Genomic DNA, 24,729 nt, shown 5'->3' with positions numbered 1-24,729 from the left:
TTTGAGTATTTATGAAATTTAGTTTTTTTTTCCAAATATAAGATCATTACTAGTTTGCAACTGTTTTGAGAACCTCCAGGCCTGATTAGATATTGCTCAAATCCAATGGCACTTACCTCAATTATATATCCTCACGAGAAGAGATAGAGAATAAAAAAGGGTGAAGAAAGGTGTGAATGCATTGTTCTTACTTAGAATTCTCTCATCAACAGGACAACTCCTATTCTCACCAACTGGGTGAGCTTTTCTTGCTTAAGTAATTTCAATTAGGCATTAGTCCCTACTATTTTGGTCTTTTCTTATCTACAAAGACTATATCTCAGTTCTAATTTTCAAGTCAGGGTATCCTGTGGCTCTCTTCCCTCTTGTTGCAGTTTGGGCCTTTGAGTTGGCTTTACACTGATCGGAAATTTAAGCTTTCTCTATGGTTTATTGCTAATTGCTTTGTGGCTATTGTGTGTTAGTCTTATGCTAGGTATGTGTTATTCCTTTTAACTAAAAGCTTCTTTGAATGCGTTTTATCTGTTTGATGAAATGCCCATTCACTTAGGGTTTCATTATATGATTTTTTCTTCTTGTTGCTCTGATTTTTGGTGTTATTGGTATTATTCATACAATTATTGTGTTATAACTGTTAAGGATTATGAAATTCATTGACCATTAATCATCTTAAGACTATGATCCAATAGCACTCACCTGAATTAGTTTTTATTATGGAAACTCAGCAAAATGGGTCCTTATAGTTTGTATACAGTTGAACTGTAAGGCATTGCTGGTGGTTTCAGTTTGATGGTTTATGATCTTATTCAAGTAGACACCATTACCATGGGTGATTTTTTTTTTTTTTTTATTCATTGCTGCATCAATGATAACTCAAAGCATAAGATCTGGGATGCAATTTTCTTCATGCTAGTAATGAGGAGGAAAAAAAAAAAAAAAAACTCATATCCATTATGAATGCATTGTTTTTGGGGACTTTAATTCAATTCTGTCAGATCAAGAAAAAATAAGAAGTAATAGTACTTCTCAATCTAAGATGTTATCTATCGGGATTTTATAGACAAATGGGGTTTCATAGAGATTGGTTTTAAAGGTCATCCAACCACTTGGAATAATCAAAGGGATGGGTCAAACAATCTTTAAGAGCGAATTGACATATGTTTAGTCTCTCCCTCATGGCTTTTTATTTATCCTTCCATTTTTGTGTCACATTTGGATGATCAAGGCTCTAACCATAGGCCTTTACTAATCACTACTTCCTTTCCTCAATTGAGAGTGAAGCAACCTTTTCACTTTGATAGTAGATGGGTGGAAAACTAGAAAGTTGAACAGGTTATGGCAAATGCTTGGAATATTCGTCATGAAGGTGCTAACTTATTTCAAGTATTTTCTAAATTGAAGAAGGGCAGGTTTGATCTTTCCCAATGGCACAAGAATCATCAACACAATGCTCAATCTCATATTGTGCACTTGAAAGATCAAATTGCTCGAATTAAAAATAGTTCATATGGCAACATTGTAATTGACATTCGCCAATTGGAACAATAATTAGCCATTGAAATTAAAAATAAGGAAGCCTATTGGCTAAAAAATGCTAGGCAAAATTGGCTAAAAGTTAAGGATAAAAATACTTCATTTTTCCATGCTCAAATGATTCAAAGAAGCTAAAGAAAACATATCCATGCTATTAATGTGAACATGAAATTTGGAAACATGGTCAAGGACATTGCATTGAATTATTTTTGCCATATTGATGCTTCTAGTCATTCACTTAAAAGTCACTGACAATGATTTGCCCAATTTTCAACTTAGAGTCTCAGAAGCAATAAATCTTCAGCTAATTTGTCTAGTTTCCATTAAGGAAATTAAACAAGTAGTCTTCTCTATCAATCCTTCCAAGGCTCTTACAGTGGATGACTTTATTGCCCTCTTTTTTCAATTTTACTAGCCAATTATTTGAATAGATCTCTAGATAGTTGTGTTAGAATTCTTTTAATCAGCTACTATCTTGGAGCTTTCAATCATACTATTTTATTGTAACACCCACTATTTCCTGACATTGAAATTTCTATCGTAGATGGAATATTCTGGAAAATTTTAAGTTTTCGCCGATAAGGGAATGGGGTAGAAGTGTATATATGTGTGTGTGTGTGTGTGTATGATGTGTTCACAATGTATTTAAGAATGAAAATGCTTTAATGGTTTTGACCAAAGAAAAATTTTTAAGGGTGTTTTGGGTAGAAGGAATTTTAGCAATTGAAGTCCAATTTTACTATTCAAATCCCTTTTGGACAGAATGGACTCTAGCAGTCAGAACTATGATTTTCAGAACCCAAAAGTCCCTCAACAGTGAGGGTATAAAAGACTAACAGCTTTGTAATACCCCTTATCTGATCTACAGTACAGCCAAGCAAGGCATGCCACATTTTGTGTCGAAGCACTATATCTTATCTTGCTTTATTTATTAGTAATTTTAATTCCATTATTATTTAAATCATAATATTTAAATAGAGAAACTACCAGAGTTTCCCCTGTTTTACTAACATTTGACCTGTTAAAATCAATAACATGTTTAAATAATTCCATATCAATCTCAATTTCCATCATCATTTTCAATAATTTCAAATCATATATCGTCTTCATCCATAACATTTCCATCTTGTTCCATATCAAATTTCAAACTAATTTAATACATGGAATTTACAAAATTTATTAATCTACATAATGTATAAATTCTTTATACTAATTCTGAATTCACATTACAAACTTAATAATTAATTACAATATACAATGACAAAATTCCTGTAACTCATTAGGCCCTACCAAAAATACTCTGCTGAGGTGACACCGACTCTAATGCAGATCTATAGTCCAATTCCTAGTCCAACATCTATTGGGCTTTATCTTTAGTAATCCATCGCGCTAAGCATATTACTTAGTGGTGCAATAATAAAATGAAAATAAACTAAATAAATGAAAGTATATGTTTCATGTGTGTAGTGTCATGAACGAAATACATTTTCATTAATTATGGGTCATTGCACATTTTTGTTGATCTTTAGGAGCAATTTAGTTCATTTGGATTTTTTCCATTCATTTGTTAGATGTTTACTGGTTTTACAATCCCACAAGTGCACGGATTGCGAACAAGAAATAAAGTAGTGAGTAGAATATTGTCCCACGAGAAATTTAATTAGTAAATACCAAACTACACAGTGATTTTAACTGTCTAGGCTATCGAATAAAATGAGGGAATGAAACTTGTCTATTTTGAATACTAGAATAATAAACTTAAAATGGAATAGTCTATTTAGAAATAATTCTTGAATTAAGATTTCATACTTTAATCTTACTATGGATGTGATCTTGTGTATTTACTGGATTGAGAATCATTTGCCTTAATGGAAATTAATCCTAAGATATCCTAAGTCCTCTCTCAAGGCACCTAGAGTGTATTTTAATTAACCTAAACCCTACTTTCATGGCGATTAAATTAATTAAAACCCTTTAAAATCTTTGACTAATTTCGAAACTCCAAAAAGATAATCAACCTATCTTTAGGTCAGATTTCCTAGGTTCAAAATCTTGATTTTCTAATATTAATCTTCACCTTTCAGTCCTTCAATTAACATCTGTAATCAATACTAAGTGGGTACTAACACGTAGCATGCATTAAGATCACAAGAAATTAAATCAAGGAACAAATCTCAAATCCAATAAACAAAACTTAATGTTTGTCTATAATAATGATTACAAGCATTACTCTCCTAATTCCAGAATATGAAAATTACTCACTCATGGTGAGTTCAGCAAACATGATAATAACAAAGTAAAAGATAATAAAAAAAATCCTCTAAAAGAAATAGAACGAAAGAACCAAAGAGGATCTACAACTTTATTCTTGTGGAACTTTGGCTGTAGGCTCCTCCTTGATACTGATGTGCTGCTCTTCTAAACGGCTATGAGAAAATAATGATACGGCTCTGGGATTTCCCTTTTTCTCCCCTCTCCCCCTCTTTCTGTTATCTGCAGCCTCTAGTTAAATTGAATGGCCTAGGGTTGGATTTTTAGAGTCCCTAAGGTGTTAGGAGTCTCTTTTCTCTATCAAAAACTGCAGCTGGAGCGAAATCAGGAAGCTGGCTGTCGATGGATACATGGCCCGTGTATCACTACACGACCCAGGGCCATGTAACTAATTGGAGTTCTGAAGGTTTACATCTCGCAATGTCACAAAAGATTACACGGGTCGCAGGAGGTTACACGGGTTTAAGTATACGGCCCGTGTACTTTTGTTCTTCAGAGAATTCTTCAAACCTGGCTAGGCAGAGACTTACACGAATTGCCATGATTTACACGAGTCTGAGTGCATGGCCCGTGTACTGCGTTTCTTCCTTTTCCTTCTCAACTTTCCTTTGGCAGTAGGTTACACAGGTCTGTGTCTTTGCTTACACGATCTATGTAAAGTGTATCAGCAACACTTTTCTTCCCTTTGTGTTTTTCTAAGCTTTCTTTTATACTCATATACCTTGGAACTTCATCCAAACACCTGAAATGATGCAGAAAATATAGAATTTAGAGTTTGTCAATGGAAATCACAAAAGTTAATGAAATTAATGACTATGCATGAGATTGCTTGCCTATATGCTATGAAATTGTATACAAATGTGCTTAAAAACATCTATATAATACAAGTGTATCAAATATCCCCAAACTCAAACTTTTGCTTATCCTCAAGCAAAACAAAACTCTGTTTTAAAAAATATTTTAGGGAATAACTTAGGAATATAACCAACAATTCAATAAGCACATAATTAAACTCCTCCAATCCTTCATACCAATTACCCTCTTTCAAGGCATAAGGGTTTCAATAGTTGCTTGCTTAGAACTTGTTCTCCCTTCATGGTGTTTCAACTAGTTATTCCTCTATGCAAGGCTATTAATAAGTCACAAATAACCTGTTTTATCAGGATAGACTTGAGAAACACTTACTCTCCCAAATTTGCCTCTATTGTGGGTAATTATAGTGAAGTGACTCAATTCCAACTCCATAGGCATATCTCAATTTTCTATCTCCACTAATGTAGCATACATTTTTCAAAAGATCAAAAGGTCTTTAGAAGGATTGTAATAGGGCTAAAGGGATAATGACTTGATTGCTAATGAAAGGTTTTTAGGGAATGCAAACATAAGGATAGCATGTATGTGTAAAATATCAAGTATACTAATTTTATTCACTGATTTTGTATGGAGATGAGGGGCTTTTGGGTTTTTATAGTGCCAAGCATGCTTTCATGATACTTATCTTGGGAATTCTTTCTTTCTTTTTTTTTTTTTTAATTAATGTCCCTTTTGTCCTCTCGCCCAAACTCATTGCTTTTGCTTGGTTGGAAAGGTAAATTTTTCTTTGATTTCAATTGCACACTTGCCCTCTTTTTTGAGTTCTACATCCTCTCTCCATTTTTTTTTTGTTGCACTTAATATACTTTTTACTTATGCATTTAGCCTCCTCAAAAGGGTATGATAGGTGTTTAGGCTAGGGGCTAGGTAAATAATATGGGTAAGCAATAAATTCTAAGGGATAGATATAGGTTTCAAATTGGTTACAAGGGATATATATTTTAATTAAGGGTGGCTAAGGCTTACTGAGGTTATATCAAAGAATGCCTTAATAATCTCTTCATCAAGCATATGCTAGGATTTCGCCTTAATAGGTCCAAGAAACATGTTCTAGAGCTGGAAAGACATTTTTAGGTTTGCTTATATTTCAAAAATTTTCTCCTAACTTTACAAGTCTAATGCGACAAATTAATAGCTATGAAGGGGTTTAACTAGTTTAGCTCCATTGAGGTGATTTAGTTTTTCACAAACAACATATTGAAGCCTTTTTGCCTATCCAGATACATTCATTCCTATATCCCATGGAGTTTAATTATTAGCTCATTAGAATTTTTAGTTATAGTTCTAAGTTTTAGAAACTCAAGGTTTAAAATTTGCAAAATTTTTTGGAATTTTGATACACAAGTATAATATAGATAATTTTAAGTAATGTAATGATATGCAATGCATGGAATGACTTTGTACCCCCAAACTCAAATCGGACATTGTCCTCAATGTCAACACAATATACAAAATTTAAAAGATAGCGCAGAAATTATAAGAAAGCATATTATGTATTAAAATTTTGAAAGTTTGAACAAAAAGGAAGTAAAGCAAACTTAAGAGTGCAGTTTAGGACTAAGGTATACGAAATTATACAATAAAGAAGCTATCCTATAGTCCGAACTCTAAAATGTCTCTGAAGGTGAGGATGGTCCGTCTTCATCGAGCCTCTCTAGTATCATGTCCAGCTTGTTATGGGCTTCCTGGAGGCTGTCCTCGAGTGCCTGCATTCTGTTGTTGAGCATGGTCTCCATACACTGCAGGTATGCAAGGACCAGGTCTGCAGGTAGTGGTGTATATGGAGGCACTCGAGCGGGAGACTCGTGATGGAGTGGGTCTTGGGCTTCCTCCTAGGCAAGTGAGGGTTCACTAGGGCCTTCTTGTGCTTCGTCTCTCCTAGGGACGACATCGATCAAGTAGCATGTGTTACCGACCTTCTTGCATATCCCCATGGATACGCAAATGGTTTGATTGATCTTTGAGGTCTCGGCGATAGAGCGCAGCTTGTGATGACCTGGAATGAATTTGAAGTGGAGTGCGATGGTTGTGATAAGGCCACTAAGCACAATTTGCCCTATAGGCTAGTGACATAGGCAGCGAAGGTGGTTGCAGAAAAAGAAGTAGGTGCTGCAAGCGCTGCCCAGTGACCATACACCAAAGGAAAAAGAGTTTGTTGGCATTTACTACACCCAGGCTATCCCCACGGCCTATTATAGTGTGTGCGGCTAACTGGTGCATGTAGAGCAGAGCAGGGCTGGTGATACCTGAAGATTTTGACTTACTAGAGTGGCAAGGCTCTGTGTTCGGGGCTATAGAATGCCAGAAGTCAATGCTATTGTAGACCATCCTGTTCCACGGGATTTCTTGGTGTCCGATGCTGTCGAATATGAAGATGGCATTAAACTCATCCATGTTCATTATCCGGTCGACACCAAGAAGCTGAAATTCAATTCTTCCCCTGTCCTCCCTATCAGTGGGCTATAAAGTGGCCTTGAAGCTTCCCAGGAACTCTAATGTGGTGTCCCGGTAGGCGAGAAATTGGAGTTGGGCAAATCTGGTCCACCCAATGCTATCGAGGAGTCCGTTGATTTCTTCTCGTAGCCCTATTTGTTCCAACAGTCCAAAATCCATGTATTTTGTTGAGATTATTTTTCGGGTGTGAAGTTGGGTGCACAGATCTCTATGGGTTTCTTCGTGGAATCCCCAAGGGATGGAAATTTCCAGCTGTGGTGGCTGTTAGGGTTGCAGTGGAGGTGGTAGAGGTGGTGGAGGTGGTGCAGCCCTTGTTCTTGGGTGTTATGGTGATGGCTGAGGGGTTGAGGGTGAGGAACTAGTTCCTTGCCTTGAGGGAGAGCCCGCTCTTCTTGCTGGTCTCTTTGTAGGAGCCATTGGAGACTTTTGGGAGAGAGAAAGCTAGGGTTTGGTGAGGGGAGAGGAGATTTGAGAGGTTTTTATAGGCTAAGAGAGGTGGAGAGGAAGGGTTTTGGCATGGGGAGCAGTTTAAGGATGAGAGGTGAATTTAAAGGGTCGTTGTGACCCTTTGTTTCTCGCGTTTTGCGCCTCAGGAGTAGACTCTACGACATAATACACGGGTCATGTATTACTACACGGGTCTCGACATGTAAGCCCGTGTAATTTTCTGTCTGAAAATTTTGACTTTTGTTGAGATACACGGCCCATGTAAATTAGCTCTGGGACCCATGTAACTCGTTGTCTCTCGAGTTGTCATGCTGAATATGTTACACGACCCATGCAAATTACAACGGGGACCCGTGTAGCTTCCTGTAGCCTTATTTAGCTTTATTCCGGGGCTCCAGAATGTTACAAAGTGCGTGTAAATTATTACACGGCCTGTGTAACTTATTTTATTTTATTTCATTTTATTTTATTTTATTAATTCAAGTACTCAGACCATTCCTATTTACATAAATGAGATGAATGTAAGAATTAACAGCATGATTACTTCCCTTGTTTTGTTCAATTTCCTCTTGTGTGGTTTTGACTTGACGATTCCTCTCCTCTCTTACTTTCAGTTCCTTGCTTTTCCAGAATTGATATCATGGGGGTCCTACAAAATAAAACACAAATGAATATAGAACAAAAATTAAAATAAGAAAGGGAAAGAAGGAAAGTTCAAAAAAATTTGGGTTACCTCCTAAAAAGCGCTTATTTATAGTCTTTAGCTGGACTTTGCTTTTATCTTTCAGGGTCTGTCTGGAGGGTTTTCGAAGGTTCAATTGACTCCCTTCTCTATGGGTTCTCCTTAAAAGTAAGGCTTTGGCATCTGCCCTTTGACTTTAAATGACCTTGAGGTTTCGCTCCACACTTCTACTGCTTCATGCAGGAAGACTTGGATTACCTTAAAAGGTCCAGACCATCTTGATTTCAGCTTCCCTGGAAAGAGTTTCAATCTAGAGTTGAACAATAGGACAACATCACCTTCTTTGATTTCCTTCCTCGAGATGTGCTTGTCGTGCCATCTTTTGGTTTTGTCCTTGAAGATCCTAGCATTTTCATAGGCTTCCTATCTACCATGTGTAGAACCGCACATCATGTAGAAATTTCTTCTTTTGCTGATAAGTCATGTTTGGAGGCAATATTCTGCATACAAGAAAATTAACAAAGTCAGCATACCATGGAGCTTGGGAGAATACTAGTAATTGCTCATCAGGAAATGAATCATCAATTGGCAAATCCTTGATGTCCCCTGTGTATTCTAGTTTTAGCCTAGAAAGATGGTCAGCCACTATATTTTCGGATCCCTTTTTGTCCTTGATTTCAAGGTCAAATTCTTGCAGGAGTAAAATCCATCGAATCAGCCATGGTTTCGGCTCCTTCTTGTTCAAAAGGTACCGGATGGTAGCATGATTTGTGAATATAATGACTTTTGACCCAATTAAGTAGGATCTGAATTTGTCAATTGCAAACACAACTGTTAGGAATTCCTTTTCTATGGTAGCATAATTGATTTGTGCGTTGTCGAGTGTCTTGCTGGCGTAATAAATGGTGTGGAGCTTTTTATCTTTTCTTTGCCTGAGCACTGCTCCAACTGCATAATCACTTGCATCGCACATCACCTCGAACGGTAGCTCCCAATCTGGTGGTTGCATTATTAGTGCTGAAATCAGGGCTTCTTTGATCCTGTTGAAGGAGATAAGTCAATTTTCATGAAAATCAAAGGGAACATCTTAACTTAACAAGATTGGTAAGTGCCTTAGCTATTTTGGAAAAATCTTTAATGAATCTTCTATAGAAGCCTGCATGTCCCAAAAAGCTTCGTACTCCTTTGATTGATGTTGGTGGAAGCATATTTTCAATGATTTCAATTTTTGCCTTATCAACTTCAATTCCTCTTTCTGATATCAAATGTCCCAGAGCTATACCTTCCCTTACCATGAAGTGGCATTTTTCTCAATTTAGGACTAGGAATGATTCTTTACATATTTGTAATACTTTAGATAAGTTAGCAAGGCAATCATCAAAAGTAGTTCCACAGACAGAAAAATCATCCATAAAAACTTCCAAAATATTTTGAAGATAATAAGAAAAAATGGTCATCATGCATTTTTGGAAAGTAGCGGGGGCATTACAAAGACCCAAGGGCATTCTTCTATATGCAAATGTTCCATAAGGGCATGTGAATGTGGTCTTTTCTTGGTCTTCTGGGTAAATAGGAATTTGAAAAAATCCCAAATACCCATCTAGATAGCAGAAGTAGAAATGTTTTACTAATCTTTCTAACATTTGGTCTATGAAAGGAAGAGGAAAATGGTCCTTTCTGGTGATACTATTCAATTTCCTATAATCTATGCACATGCGCTAATCAGTAACTACCCTAGTAGGGATTAGTTCATTGTTTGCATTTTGAATGACAGTTATCCCACCTTTCTTAGGCACTAAATGCACTAGACTAACCCATTTGCTATTAGAGATCGAGTATATAATACCTGCATTTAATAGTTTCATAATTTCCTTTTTTACTACTTCTTTCATGTTTAGGTTAAGTCTTCTTTGATGTTCAATAGTGGATTTACTGTTTTCTTCCATAGGTATCTTATGCATGTAAATGGAAGGATGAATCCCTTTTAAGTCTTCTATTTTATATCCTATGCTTTTGCTATGGGTCCTAAGCACCCTTAGCAATTTTTCCTCTTCTATTTCAGATAGACTGGCATTGATAATAACAGGATATTCAAAATTTGAGTATAGGAATGCGTACCTTAGCATAGAGGGAAGAGGTTTCAATTCTACCTATTTGGTGTTTTCCTGAAGCTTGCCTTTGGGCTGTTCCTCCTTTAACTCTTCTATAGTGAAAACTTGAGCCAATAGTGGGGATGGATTAGCTGAAAAGGATTATGCGCAAGCTGCAATCTCCGTGTTTTCCTTCTCTACCATGTGGTTGTGCACGATGGATGCTTCCAGAGGATCTTCAGGGTGTGCTTTAATGAATTCCTCTTCAACTTGCTTATCAATTATATCGACCTTGAAGCATTCATCAGGTTCAAATTTCTGTTTCATTGCATTGAACCAGTTGAACTCTACTTCTTCATCTTCTACCTCGAGAGTTAGCAATCCGTTCTTAACGTCTATGATAGCTCCAGCAGTTGCTAGAAAAGGTATTCCCAAGATTATAGGGATTTGGACGTCCTCCTCCATTTCCAGTACAACAAAATCAACTGGGATAAAGAATTTTCTCACCTTGATAGGGATGTTTTCTAGAATGGCCATAGGGTATTTCACAGATCGATCAGGTAGTTGTAATGAAATTGTTGTAGGCTTAAGTTCCCCCACATCAAGCTTCTTACATATTGATAAAGGCATAAGACTCACACTTGCACCTAGATCACAGAGGGTTTTGTCTATATTCATGTTACCGATAAGACAAGGTATGGAGAAGCTTCCTGGATCCTTGAGTTTTAGTGGCAGCTTATTCTGCAATAAGGCACTACATTCCTCTGTAAGAGTAACAGTCTCATAGTCCTCTAGCCTTCTTTTCTTTGATAAAATGTCTTTGAGGAACTTGGCATAAGATAGCATTTAAGAGAGTGCTTCTATAAAAGGAATGTTTATATAGAGTTTCTGCAAGACTTCTAGAAACTTTCCAAACTGCTTATCCAATTTGGCTTTCTGGAATCTCTGAGGAAATGGTAGAGGAGGCTGATATGGTTTTGGTAGCTTCTTTTCCTTTCTTGCTTCCTCCTCTTGCTTCTCTTTAGCTTCTTCCTTTTTCTCCTCTGTTTGGTTTTTAGATTTATCAGAGGTTCTTTCAGTTGGTTCTTCCTCTGACTGTTCTAAAATCCTTCCACTCCTCAATGTAACTGCCTTACAGTGCTCTTTTGGGTTCATCTCTAGTTGACTAGGCAGCTTACTAGCAGTTTTGCTTGAAGAGGTTGCTTGCTAAGCAATTTGATTTTCAAGCATCTTGTTGTGGGTGGCAAGTTAGTCCATTCTGGAAGCTAGCTGTTTGATCATTTAATTTTGTTGTTGCTGGGCTACTAGGAAGCTTTCCAGCATGGATTCCATAGTCAACCTTGATTCAGGCTGTTGGCTCAGAGGGGGCAGTCGTTGTGTAGGTTTTTGTCCCCTATTCTGAAATCCCAGGGGTACTGGTGGTCTATACCCTTGCTGTCTGTTCATTAGCTGATTTTGTGAATTTGACCATGAGAAATTTAGGTGGTTCCTCCATCCAGGGTTGTATGTGTTTGAATATGGATTGTGGGGCTGTCTCTGGTTAAAGTTTCCTTAATTATTCACATAGTTCATCTGTTTTATGGGGAGTTCATTGAAGCTGTTATACTCTGAACCCATGTATCCTCCTCCATAGCTGTCATCATATTGACTATTCATCCCTATAGCATTGGCTTTCATTTTATCAAGCCTCTTTGTGAGCTAGTCAAATTGAGCATTTATCATGCTTAGGACATCCACTTCTAGGATTCCTGCTGTTCTCCTTGTATTTCCCCTTTCATTTGACCACTCGTAATTATGATATGCGACCCTCTCCCAAAATTCAAGTGCTTGATCTATTGTTTTCTCCATTAGGTCACCTTCTGCTGCTAAAGCAACTGTGCTCCTTGTAGAGGTTAGTAGCCCATTATAAAAGTTCTGAACCAGGAGTCAATCTTCTATGCCATGGTGCAGGCATTCTCTTTATAGGTCCTTATATCTCTCCCATGCATTATATAGTGATTCACCTTCTCTTTGCCTAACGGTGTCAAGTTTAACTCTCAACTTTGCAGTCTTTGCAGGTGGGAAGTATCTTGCTAGAAAAGCTTGTGAGAGGTCCTCCTAAGTGGTGAATATTCCAGCTGGTGAAGAAAGTAACAACTTTCTTGCTCTATCTCGAGGGAAAAATGGAAATGCTCTGAGTCTTATGGCTTGATCAGAGACCCCATTCATATTGAATGTGTTACAAAAGGTAAGAAAGCACTGGAGGTGGTAGTGCGAATCTTCTATTGGTGAACCCCCAAACTGGGTCTGTTGGATCATCTGTAGCCATGCCGGTTTTAATTCAAAATTGTTGGCATCCACTGTGGGTCTTGTAACACTAGGTTGGAATCTTTGTATAGAGGGAGCTCCGTAGTCCTTCAAGAGTCTCAGCCTGTTATTATTATTGTTGGCCATATTTAGAATTTCTGGATTTCTTTATCTTGTCCTTCACATTTCCTCTCCCTCCTGATAGTTCTTAGGGTTCTGTCTATCTCTGGATCCAAATCAAAGACTTCTTCCTCTAGTCTTGTTTAGGTCATGTACCAAACCAATAACCTGAGAAAGAATAAGAGAATGAAACAATTTAAACAAAATTAAACAACAAATGAAAATGCTTAAATCAGCTAAATTACTTATCGCCTAATATTACTAAAATTAAAATTCCCCGACAACAGCGCCAAAAACTTGTTTGCTGGTTTTACAACCTTGCAAGTGCACGGATCACGAACAAGTAATAAAGTAGTGAGTAGAGTATCATTCCACGAGAAATTTAATTAGTAAATACCAAACTACACAGTGATTTTGGCTATCTAGGCTATCAAATAAAATGAGGGAATGAAACTTGTCTATTTTAAACACTAGAATAATAAACTTAAAATGGAATAGTCTATTTTGAAATAATTTTGGAATTAAGATTTCACACTTTAATCTTACTATGGATGTGATATTGTCTATTTACTAGATTGAGAATCATTTGCCTTGATGGAAATTAATCTTAAGATATCCTAAGTCCTTTCTCAAGACACCTAGAGTGTATTTTAATTAACCTAAACCCTACTTTCGTGGTGATTAAATTAATTAAACCCATTTAAGATCTTTGACTAATTTCAGAACTCCACAAAGGTAATCATCTTATCTCTAGGTCAGATTTGCTAGGTCCAAAATCTTGATTTTCTAATATTAATCTTCACCTTTTAGTACTTCAATTAATATATGTAATCAATAATAAGTGGGTACCAACACATAGCATGCATTAAGATCACAAGAAATTAAATCAAGGAACAAATCTCAAATCCAATAAACAAAACTTAATGTTTGTCCATAATAATAATTACAAGTATTACTCTCCTAATTCCAGAATATGAAAATTATTCACTCATTGTGAGTTCAGCAAACATGATAATAACAAAGTAAAAGACAATAAGAAAATCCTCTAAAAGAAATAGAACGAAAGAACTGAAGAGGATCTGCAGCTTTGATCTTGTGAAACTTTAGTTGAAGGCTCCTCCTTAATAATGATGTCCTGCTCTTCTAGAGGGCTATGAGAAAATAATGATACAGCTCTGGGATTCCCCTTTTTCTCCCCTTTCCTCCTCTTTCTATTATTTGCAGCCTCTATTTATATTGAATGGCTTAAGGTTAGGTTTTTAGAGTCCCTAAGGTGTTAGGAGTCTCTTTTCTCTATTAAAAACAACAGCTGGAGCGAAATCAGGAAGCTGGCTATCGATGGATACACAGCCCAGGGTCGTGTAACTAACTGGAGCTCTGAAGGTTTGCATCTCATGATGTCACAGAAGGTTACACGGGTCGCAGGAGGTTACATGGGTCTAAGTACACGGCCCGTGTATTTTTGTTCTTCAAAGAATTCTTTAAACCTGGCCAGGCAGAGACTGACACGGGTCGCCATGATTTACACGGGTCTAAGTACACTATTCGTGTACTGCGTTTCTTCCTTGTCCTTTTCAGCTTTCCTTTCGCAGCAGGATACACGGGTCTGTGTCTTTACTTACACGACCTCTGTAAAGTGTATCAGCAATACTTTTCTTCCCTTTGTGTTTTTTCAAGCATTCTTTTGTATTCCTATACCTTGGAACTTCATCCAAACACCTAAAATGATGCAGAAAACATGGAATTTAGAGTTTGTCAATAGAAATCACAAAAGTTAATAAAATTAACAACTATGCATGAGATTGCTTGTCTATATGCTATGAAATAGTATACAAATGTGCTTAAAAATATCTATATAATACAAGTGTATCATTGGACATCCAATCTTCTTAATTCATTACAATGCCCAAGTAACCTATAATAGACTGTTAAGATTGGATGCACAGAAATATACTAGTTAGACACCCCATGTGCCTATTAGGTATACATCTGTCAGGCATAAAGCTAGCGGGCAGGCATAAAAGCCAGTAAAACATGTTAGGCATAAAGCCAGCGGGCAGGCATAAAGCTAGAAAAATAACCATATTAGACATACATTGTCTATCAATGATCATCCATGAAGTAGGCTCAAAAGCCATGGGCAGTACTATATCTGTGATCCCTAATTGGCATGCCAATCGATCCAACTCATACGCTAATGTCTAGGCATACATGGGCAATTTAATATCATTATACTCATTAATTCATTTCATGTGTTATTCATGCTCATAGCATTTTCATTCCATTCATGATGGGAACATAAGTCCCAATTACATATTCATGTGATTTATGTTTTCATTAAACCATTTATGTTAAGTGCATATCACATTCCAAGTCTTTTTATGAACCTTTCATAGTTTTTAGAATTTGCACTTTGATTTTCCTCTTAGATTTGGCCAAATTGTAGTGACAGTTTGGCCATATTTTCTTCATGAAAGTTATAGGTTTATGTCTTATATTAAATTTGGCTTTAGAATCACTCAATTTGCATTTGTTTAGTATGGCCATTTTACCAAAATTGTTCTAGTGACCAATTCTGGTTTTAGGTTAATCCAGAACAGGGCAGGTTTCTAGAACGAGATTATCAAGCCATTTTAGATAGGTTACACTCATAATTTGACTCCATATTCTTCATATGAATTGTTCCCCTATGTCTTAGGGTTATACTGGTTTAAGAATCACTCAATTTTCATTTTTGTAGAGTGAGTTATGGCTGATTGATCAACCTTGACTCACAAACCTTGAGATTTCTAGATTTTTAAGTTTTCTGATCAATTTTGCATTTAACATTTCAGGATCTTACACACAGAATTTATGCGAGATCTTTGAAACAAAGTTGTAGGTCTATGTCTTAGATTTCCAGATCATTTTGAATCATCTCATTTGGAGTTATATACTGAAAGTTATGCCCTAAATATCATACGGAGGTCAAATGATAATTTGCTAGAATCTCAGGAAATTCTAGTTTCGGTGTTAAGCACTTATCCTAGCAATTCATCCCATTTGCCCTAAGATTTTGGTCTAGGCCAAAACACAAAAGTTGTAGCAATGTGTCTTAGCTTTAATTTGGCATAAGTGTCACAGCAATTGGATTTGTATAGCTCAACTTTTGGACAATTAACCACACTGGACTCAAGCTGTCCAGAATCAAGTTTAACACACAACCCTATGTTCCATTAACCAATTTAGCATCCTCTTAATATATTCCAATAATTAACACATCCAAGAGTCATAATAAACATTCAATTGTACCAATTAGGGCATAAATAAGAAAATCCCCAATTGTAGCAAACCCTAACTAAAATTCTTAAAATTTCAAAATTAATAGGGATTGTTAGCACTAATCTTGTCTTCAAGCTCTCTTTAGCCTAAATCAACCTTCCATTCAACCAAATCTTCACTCTCTCTTATGGAACCCTCTTGGATAAATTTCCTCTTGCTCTAACTTCAAAATTCTTGTGGTTTCTTAGGAGCTTTCTTCAATTTAGGCTTTAGTTTAGGGTTAGCTAGGGATTTTCTAAGGAAATTTTGGTTAAACTTAGGGTTTTCAAGCTTTGGGCAGGTGTATCAATTGAAGAAATTGAGAGAAAAGAGGAAAAGCAAGGCTGCCGGCCTAAAGAAGATGCTGAATCTGAATTTGTCTTCAATTATTGATAATAGATATTATTTAAATAGACAATGGCAATTTTTATAATTATAGGGAATGACAATTTTGTAAATATTTTGAAATTTATAATCATTATAATTTGACTTTCCAATAATTATTTTTAATTTTCATAATCTCAATTAATTAAATTAATCCAGCTTCATTAAATTAATAACTCTTATTTTTTGTCAATATAGGACTTTTAAATTTAATTGACCAAGTTTTACCCTTACTGAGTTAATGTCTGTCTTTTTCATAACACCTGATAACTCATTATCTTCCCTTGTTTTGTGCTTATTTCTTTTCATTTTCTTGACTTATTAACTCATAGAAATTTCCTCAACTGAGTCTTCATTAAGGGTCTTACAGGGTTTTGCATGAATTTAGGGTAGTTCTGGATTCACTGGCATTTTCCGGTGAGGTCACCCATCACCAGGGCTTATGCTCATTTAACTGAATTACACTGCACTTCTTTTATTTTCCTTCAACTTTTCTTAGTCTTTATTTAGTTAATTTATGGCTCTTCACTCTAGTTTAAGTGTAATTCCAGACATCCTGGCTGTCTGAATAGACATTAGTTATCAAAACAATAATATATATAAAACTACCTAAAGTGAGGGCGTTATAAGCTTGTTTTTCTATCCAAAAGTATCTTAAACTCTCACTTTTCTCTCTCTCCCTCTCTCTTAACTTTTTAGACATGCAAAGGGCATGTAACGTCTTGAGAATTTTGAGCTTTGAATAATACTATTTTTGGTCTATGAATAGTATTATTCAAAGCCAGCTTAAGGACTAAAAATGAGATAGAAATTAATTAAGATAAGCAAAATAAAAATCAAAGTGACCATCGGATTATGGATTTAATCGGTATTATTGAAAAAGATAGACTATAACCCGATGAAGAGTATTTTGCTTAAATCACTTGAAGAGTTGACTTTTAACCGAAATGTCACTTAAATTAAGTGAGATTGATGTATCGGAATGGAACTTAATTAACCGAAAGGAGTATAAAATAATTAGAATATTATAATTATAATTAGAATTTAATAATTAGAATATTATAAAATTTAATAATTTGAATTATAATTATAATTATTTAGATATTTATTTAACAGATAAGACAATGATATTAATTAAAGGGACAACTCACTAATACACCTCACCACCACCATCATTTCATCTCCATCATCTTCTTCTTCCCGTCCCTTTTGCCGTCCCTCTCTCTCTTTACCTCCATTAAAGCTTCACTTTCCAAGCTTTAAACACATGAATTCCTCCATAATTTTTATAGCAAATTAAGAGAAAACCTTGTATTAAGCTTGATTTGAAGAAATCAAGCAAGGATTCTAAGAAATTTGGAAGATTAGTGAAGAAGAATTGTTGACCAATTGAGGTAAGTTATGATTTAAGCTTAGTTAGTTGAGAATTAATGGAATTCAAGTTTGATTGTGGAGATTACTATGAATATTGATTGAAATTATGGATGTTATTGAAGGAAGGGATTTCAGTTTGGGAGAACAAGAAAGAGAGTCAAGGTTTTGGTGAATTGAAAGTTGATTGAGATTGTTTAGGACTTATAATCAAGGTTAGTGCTGAGAAATTTCATGAATTTTAAAAGTTATTGCTAATTAAGTTAGGATTTTATACAATTAGGGTTTTTCATTGTATGAAGCCTATTTTACGCTATTATGCTTGTATTATGATTATTTGATGCGTATTTATTGAGAAACATTAATAATATGGTGAAGAAATTAAATGAGTTGATATTGTGCATTAGGTGTGAATGTGGATAGCTTAAGTCCAGTGGGATTAAGTACTTATAACTTGAGCTACATAATTTCAATTGATGTGAAACTAAAGGCAAATTAAAGATAAGACAATATACTAAAATTTTCATGAAGAACCCTTAACCTGAACTGACCGGAAGATACCTGAATTGTAGCTGGAATCCGGCAATGCAAAGCTGAAATCCTAAAAAATGATCAAATGAACAGTACATACTAAATTGATCATTACTCACTCTACAAAACTTGAACCTGTGTAATCATGAGATACAGGGGAATAATTCATATGAAGACTATGATGCTAAATTTGCTTAACAAAGTAAGTCCAGAAATCTGCTTGGATTCTGGAAGTGACCTGAAAAACTGAGATTTGGTCACCTGAATAGTTTGGACAAAATGGCCATAACTCAAGCTGTGACACCCCTTACCCGTCTACAGTGTAGCTGAGCGAGATATGCCACACAGTGTACCGGAGCATCAATTCATATTTCTATTACAATTTGCCCTTTTTAATTCATTTATTCACAATTTTTTATTAATCTGAATTTTTCACAAATTTTATAGAAAATTCAGCAGAGTGCCAGCTGTAAATTGGAAAAATAGTTCTTCTGAATATGTTAAAAACACTTCCAATATAATCATAATTTCAATCTCAGTCAACCACCAACATCTTTCCACAATTTCTCAAATGACATCAATATTTCAAAAAATTCAATTCATTCATATCATACTCAACTCCATAAGAAATACTCAAATTATTACTGAATATGGTTCATAAATAATTACATCAAAAGCATAATTACATGAGTTTAAAATATACAAAACAAAAGTTTACAAATACAAAAGACCAAAAGTAGCCTAATGTCCAACCAATACACTGCAAATGTGAGGTGACTCTGGACTCTGTGTGCAGATCTGAACACTCACCTAGTATGAGGTCTACTGGACTCCCCAGCTATGTCTCCAGTACCTGTGCATGGCAAAAGCGACGCGCTAAGCAATTCTGCTTAGTGGTGACAATATAAAATAAAATAACTAAAATAAAATGGATATGCAAAATGTATGTTAACATTTTATGTAGACTTAATTTAGCATTTATTGCAGTATTATTCAATTAAAATTTTGTAAGATTTGTTTTCATTGCCCGAGTAACCTTTACTAGTCGACTGGATTGGATAAATGGGTAAACTGGCACTGGGTACTAAGTACCTCGAACCATCACACCATTGGTCACATTGTGTCTCCCGGTGTACAACAGAAAAGCTAATAAGCTGTAATAATTATCAAGGATAAAACCCAAGTATAATAACTCAATCAACATAGTCAAAGGCTATTTTATCACAGAATGGCACGTGAGGCCATAAAACACAGAATGGCATGAAGCCATATGCAGTACTGCTAACAGAACCCTATTGGCATGCCAACCTATCCAAACCAATCTTGCTAGGTGTACTAGGGCATGTTACACTCTTAGTTTATACAATTCTTGAAATTTAAGTTTAGGTGTTACTATTATTTCATTAGTCAATAAAAATGTTGACTTTTGCATAGACAATAGTACATTGGTTTTAATACTCCCAACATACCACATTTTTCATTCTAAAATTATTGGTATTGGTTGCCAATACCATTTCTAAGCTTAATGTTAGTTGTTCAAAATTTTCATATTTCAAGCCTTGTATTTACTATTCCATTAGTCATTTTTGCAGTGGAAATTTGGCAAAGTTGTTAACATGAAAGTTGTTCCTTATTGTGTTTAGTTATATTTATTTTTTTTGAATCACTCTATTTGGAGTTTTGTAGCTCAAGTTATGGCCTAAATACCATGACTGGCCGGATTGCCAACTTCCCAGATTTTCTGGACTAACCAAATCTATAGTGTTTTGTGCAGTGACTGTAGGTTACCTTTTAAACATGTTATGCTCAAAATTTGAGTTAGGCTGAAAGTTGTAGGTATATGTCTCAGCTATTTGCTGGTAAAATTTCAGGTCAATTTGACCTTTCTACACTGAGTTATGACCAAATGAATTCATTTGGTCATTTTGCCCAGGCAGAATGCAGGTCACCCGGATTAGGGAAATCTTTAGGTCAACTTAGTTTGGTTTTCTGGGCATGGTTTATTCACCAAATTTGTGCCATTATATGTCTAGTTTCATGTCCAATTGGCCTTGCACAAATTGAACCTCTACAACTCCAGTTATTGCTGCCCAAACCTGCTGGACTCATGCCTAGTCCTGCAGGTCGCCAAGGGCAGCAACACTACAATTCCCACTACACAAACCACTTCATTTCTCATTCACACATAACCAAATGGTCACTAATTGATCATTAAAACTTACTTTCACCATTACATGATCAAAATCTCAATTTTGGGTCCAAACCCTAGCTCTACCTTTTCAATTTTTCAAACACATACAATTAATGGATCAATTCATACTTCCAATGATGCATATACAAGTTTAAAGGATTAATTGACACTAATCTTTGTTGAAGAGTTTCCCTAGCTTACAAAACTTCTTGATTTTTCTTTCTTTTTGTTGCCTCAAGCTTGCTCTAGTTGGAAGGAGGAGTTTTAGTGAAAGGAGCAAGTGATTTTAGGGGGTGTTTATAAAGAAAATTTAGAAAGAAGGAAAGTCATCAATGGAGATAAGAGAGAGAGGAATTTGGCTGAAGAAGGAAGAGAGAAGATGGCAAATGTTTCTTTTGATTTTTACCCCATTTAACCCTTTTTAAATTGATTTCATAATGCTTGTTATAATTTGATTGGTGGAGCCCTTTTAATAACATCTTTCTTATGCAATAAATCTATTTATTTCTTCTTCTTCTTTTTGTTCTTCTTTCTATTCATTTTTAATAAATTTTTCATCAATATTTGTTCATATTTTATGTCATATAATTCACTTACATAAATGGACAAGTTGGTCAAAAATCATTTCTGAAGACGAAATGACCAAAATGCCCTCCGTTTGGCTTAACGAGCTAAAATTATGTGTACCGATTGAAAAATTTTTCTAAGCCTTTTCTTAGCATTCTAATGCTATAGAATCCTCAATGACTCTTCTCTGGAGTCCCAAAAATTATTTTATGAAATTTTTCCCGGGTTTAGGATTGCTAATGGCCTTCACCGTCACTTTCCCTTTAGGTTACTCATCACTGGGGTTTCGTCTCGTTTAACCTTAGTGCAGTTCATTCCTAAAAATTTTCCTTGATTTTTATGAGCATTGTTTGATTTATTTATAACTCCTCACTCTAGTCTAATTATAATTTTAAAAATTCTAGCTGCCCGGACTGACATTGGTCACCGAAACAGTAGACTGTACGGACTAGCTAAAGTGAGGATGTTACAGCTTTTCTCCTCTAATAAAAATTTCATCCTCGAAATTTACTTGATGCAAACGGTTAAGGGAACTGTTGTCTCATCATTTCTTCACTTTCCCAAGTTGCCTCCTCGGTGTTGTGGTGCCTCCAAAGCACTTTTACTAGTGGAATCTGTTTATTCCTCAATTCTTTCATTTCTCGAGCTAGGATCCGTATGGGTTCTTCTTCATATGTCAAATCCGGTTGTACTTCAATTTCTTCCATGGAGATAACATGTGAAGGATCTGAACGGTATCTTCTTAGCATAGATACATGGAACACATTGTGGATCTTGTCCAGCTCTGGTGGTAAAGCTAGCCTATAGGCCACTAGTCCCACATGTTCAATGACTTCATATGGGCCAATGAACCTAGGGCTTAAATTACCCTTTCTTCCAAGCCTCAGTACTTTCTTCCACGGTGAGACTTTGAGAAACACTTTGTCGCCAACTGCATACTCTATCTCTTTTCTCTTCAAGTCGGCATAAGATTTTTGTATATATGAGGCAACCTTCAAGTTAGCTTTGATTATCTTCACTTTCTCCTCAGTCTGTTTCACTAGGTCTGGTCCTACCAGCTTATCTTTGCCCAATTCAGTCCAACACACTGGGGTTCTACACTTCCTCCCATACAGTGTTTCATACGGGGCCATTTGAATGCTAGCTTGGTAGCTATTATTATATGCGAATTCTGCCAGTAGGAGATATCTATCTCAACTCTCCTCAAACTCAATGACATAACTCCTCAGCATGTCCTCCAGGATTTATCACATAATTCACATTGTTACTATCATTTCAATTTATTAATTGTGAAAATTCAATTAGTTTTTAGGTTTACCTGGATTACTCGTTCTGACTGTCCATCCGTCTGAGGATGAAAAGCCGTGCTAAAGCGGAGTTGTGTGCCCAAGGCTTCTTGCAATTTCTTCCAAAATCTCGACGTAAACCTTGGGTCTCGATCAGATATGATGGAAAGTGGGATTCCATGTAGTCTAACTACCTCACTGATATACAATTTTGCTAGCTTCTCTAGTGAGTAGTCAGTCCTAACTGGCAGAAAATGTGTTGACTTCGTCAATCTATCCACTATCACCCATACTGCATCATGCTTTTTCTGGGTGAGAGGTAGACCACTAACAAAATCCATATTGACCCGATCCCATTCCCATTCAGGTATGCTTATAGGCTGTAGCAATCCTGATGGAACTTGATGTTCTGCTTTAACTTGCTGACATGTCAAACACTTAGTCACATAGTCAGCTATATCCCTCTTCATACCAGGCCACCAATAATGAGGCTTCAAATCATTATACATTTTTGTGCTTCCCGAGTGCATAGCATAAACACTAGTATGTGCTTCTTTCAGAATACTAGTCTTCAGTTCCCCATCATTTGGTACACACACTCTTTCTCTATAGTACAGACACCCATCCACTTTCACCTCATAATCAGTTTCCTTCCCCTCTAGAATTTTACCCACAATAGCCATCAATTTATCATCTGCCTTCTGTCCATCTTGTATCTTTTGTAGTAGGTTTGGCCTCACTTGTAACTCAGCCAAAATAGCTCCATCTTGAGCTAAGGACAGACAGGCATTTAGTGATCTTAAAGCTGTGATGGACTTTCTGCTCAAGGCATCAGCAACTACATTTGCCTTCCCAGGATGGTAATCTATCACACAATCATAGTCCTTTAGGAACTCAATCCATCGCCTCTGTCTAAGATTGAGCTCCTTCTGGGTTGGCAGATATTTTAGACTTTTGTGGTCTGTATAGATGTAGCATTTTTCACTATACAAATAATGCCTCCATATCTTCAATGCAAAGATAATTGCTACTAACTCCAGATCATGAGTAGGGTAGTTTTGTTTATGTGGCCTTAACTGCCTAGAAGCATAGGCGACCACTTTCCCCTCTTGCATCAATACACACCCTAACCCATTATGCGAGGCATCACTGTAGACCACAAAGTCTTTTCCCGATACTGGCTGTGTTCACACTGGTGCTTCTATCAACATAGTCTTTAGCCTCTCAAAACTGGCTTGGCACTTGTCATTCCAGCCAAATTTCACATTCTTGTGCAACAACTTGGTCATTGGAGCAACTATAAGAGAAAACCTCTTCACAAATCTTCTATAATACCCAGCTAGCCCTAAGAAACTTTTGACCTTAGTTGTATTTCTGGGAGGCTTCCATTCCATCACTGCTTCTATCTTTTTGGGATCCACTCTAATCCCCTCTGCTGATACTATGTGTCCAAGGAAAGAGATTTCACTCATCCAGAAGTCACACTTGGACAGCTTAGCATACAGTTAAAACTGTTTTTCTAATTTATAGCTGGCATTCTGCCAGATTTTCTGTAAAATTTGTGGAAATCCTGAATTAATTAAAATTTCAACGAATGACATAAATGTTAGAAATTTCACCAAAAAGCTTTTTAAACAATAATATAAGAATTGGAAATTGTAATAAAATAAGATAAAATGCTCTGGCACTCTGTGTGACATGTCTTACCTGGCTATACTGTAGACGGGTAAAGGGTATCACATTTAGTGGTATCAAAGCACAGTTTAGGCATTTCTGGGTCTAGATAGAGTGCATACCATTGCATTGCATTTATAAGTGTTAAGGTGACACTAATACAGATTTATTTATTTTGGTTGTTTTAATTAGGATATGGACCCAACTTCGCAAAGGTCAGTTGAGGAAGAGGTGAAGAGTCATGCTCCACCTATGACTGAAGCTGGAGGCAGGAGGAAACTTGCTCCACCAGCACAAGCGGTGCCTGCACAGCCTCAACAGGCCATGTTTGAACAAATGGCCACATTCTTCAGACAAATGGTTGGGGTTATGCCACCAATACCACCACCACAACAGAAGTCTCATCTAGAGAAGCTCAAAAAATTTGAGGCTGTGGACTTTCTAGAAAAGAAAGAAGACCCCGTGGCAGCTGAGAACTGTGTGACACCTCTCACCTGACTACAGTGTAGCCGAGCAAGGCATGTCACACTCGGTGCCGGAGCATCCTATTTTATCTTACTTTATTCCTTTTAAAATTTTGTTCTCGTTATAATTTAATATCAATTATTTTTCTATGGAGAAACCAGCGAAGTTTTCCCTGTTTCTATTACCATTTGGCGTATTTCACTA

General features: G+C 36.2%; 1 long non-coding RNA gene across 1 annotated transcript; it reads left to right on the top strand.

Moving 5' to 3' along the window:
• Positions 1 to 24,729, top strand: LOC110664669 (uncharacterized). Its single transcript, XR_009148261.1, has 2 exons — positions 1 to 475; positions 24,253 to 24,729. It is a non-coding gene; the product is annotated as an uncharacterized LOC110664669 (long non-coding RNA).

The sequence above is a fragment of the Hevea brasiliensis genome, chromosome 4, assembly GCF_030052815.1.
Source record: "Hevea brasiliensis isolate MT/VB/25A 57/8 chromosome 4, ASM3005281v1, whole genome shotgun sequence".
NCBI classification, from domain to species: Eukaryota; Viridiplantae; Streptophyta; class Magnoliopsida; order Malpighiales; family Euphorbiaceae; genus Hevea; species Hevea brasiliensis.
This window is presented reverse-complemented; position numbering and strand designations above follow the sequence as displayed.